Source organism: Pristiophorus japonicus, chromosome 23 (genome assembly GCF_044704955.1).
Source record: "Pristiophorus japonicus isolate sPriJap1 chromosome 23, sPriJap1.hap1, whole genome shotgun sequence".
Classification (NCBI taxonomy): Eukaryota; Metazoa; Chordata; class Chondrichthyes; family Pristiophoridae; genus Pristiophorus; species Pristiophorus japonicus.
The window spans coordinates 59,192,294-59,194,180 of NC_091999.1; the positions used below are offsets into that span (position 1 = coordinate 59,192,294).

At 42.7% G+C, this 1,887-nt stretch overlaps 1 non-coding gene across 1 annotated transcript; it reads left to right on the top strand.

Moving 5' to 3' along the window:
- Positions 1 to 1,344: 1,344 nt before the first annotated feature.
- On the top strand, positions 1,345 to 1,417 carry trnaf-gaa (transfer RNA phenylalanine (anticodon GAA)). The gene has a single exon. It is a non-coding gene; the product is annotated as a tRNA-Phe (tRNA).
- The last annotated feature ends 470 nt before the right edge of the window (positions 1,418 to 1,887 follow it).

Here is a 1,887-nt window from a genome sequence, read left to right on the forward strand (position 1 = left end):
AGTGATACTTTTTGATAGGAAGAATGAGGAGAGGCAAAATATACTAAAGGATACAATTCTAAAAGGTGTGATGAACACAGAGACCTGGGGATATATGTGCACAAATCATTGAATGTGGCAGGACAGGTTGAGAAAGTGTTTTGAAAAGCATACTTCATCCTGGGCTTCATAAATAGAGCCATAGAATACAAAAGCAAGGAAATTATGACGAACCTGTTTAAAACACTGATTATGCATCAAATGAAGTTTTGTGTCCAATTCTGGGCACCGCGCTTTAGTAAGGATATGAAGGCCTTAGCGAGGGTGCAAAAAGATTTACGTGTGCTTCCAGGGATAAGGTACTTCGGTTATGTGGAGAGACAGGAGAAGCTGGGGTTCTTATCCTTAGAGCAGAGAAGGGTGAGATAACACACAGAGTGCCACTAAGTAGTCCAAAGTGCAGTGGATTGCTCACCTTCAGTGCTGTCCCTCAATCCCAGTCCATCTCTGGGAGATTGTTACAAGAATCAGCCCATCCTCGCAACACAAATATTACCGATGCAATAACAGATCTAAATTACTTTGCACACAACTCTTGCTAGCTAGTAACGAAATTAAACGTATGTTCCAACGAAAAAAGTATTGCATCCTCCCACCCTCACGCATATATATCTTTATTTATATTAATATCTATCCACCGTCGATATATCTTCTGTCTATCTTACAGACGCATGGTCGAATGCAGAAATAACTGACAACCATGTCTGTTGTACAATAAATAGAGATATAATCCTTGGAGTGGGAGTTTATCCCAAAACTATCTGAGACTAAGGCAAAAGTGAGAAACACTGAGCCCCGGTTGACACAGACAGACATTGTGTTGTGAAGTCAAAAGATACATGGCCCAGTTTAACATAAAGGCAGACAGGGCCTAGTGTAACATAGAGGGAGACAGGGTCTAGTGTAACCTAAACAGAGACAGGGCCTAGTGGAATATAAATGGAGACAGGGTCCAGCACAACATAAACAGAGACAGGGCCTCGTGTAATATAAAGACAGACAGGGCCTAGTAAATATAAACAGAGACAGGGCCTAGTGTATTATAAACAGAGACAAGATCTAGTGTAATATAAACCAAGACAGGGCCAAGTGTAATATAAACAGAGAGAGGGCCTAATGTAATTAAACAACGACAAGGTTTAGTGTAATTTCAACAAAGATAGTGCCAAGTGTAATAAAAACAAAATAACATAAGCAATAGGAGCAGGAGTAGGCCACCTGGTCCCTCGATCCTGCTCTGCAATTTACTATCATGGCTGATCTGATTATGGACTCAGCTGCACCTCTTTACGATCCGAAATGCCAGCCGAAATATCACAGTTGGAAGAGCGTTAGACTGAAAATCTAAAGGTCCCTTGTTCAATCCTGGGTTTCGGCAGATGTTTTTTGGCATGCAGGTACAGCAGGCAGTTAAGAAAGCAAATGGCATGTTGGCCTTAATCGCGAGGGGATTTGAGTACAGGGGCAGGGATGTGTTGCTACATTTGTGCAGGGCCTTGGTGAGGCAACACCTGGAGTATTGTGTACAGTTTTGATCTCCTAACTTGAGGAAGGACATTTTTGCTATTGAGGGAGTGCAGTGAAGGTTCACCAGACTGATTCTCGGGATGGCGGGACTGACCTATCAAGAAAGACTGGATTAACTGGGCTTGTATTCACTGGAGTTCAGAAGAATGAGAGGGGACCTCATAGAAACGTTTCAAATTCTGATGGGTTCAGACCTGTTAGATGCAGGAAGAATGTTCCCAATGTTGGGTAAGTCCAGAACCAGGGGTCACAGTCTAAGGATAAGGGGTAAGCCATTTAGGACCGAGATGAGGAGAAACTCTTCACCCAGAGAGTGGTGAA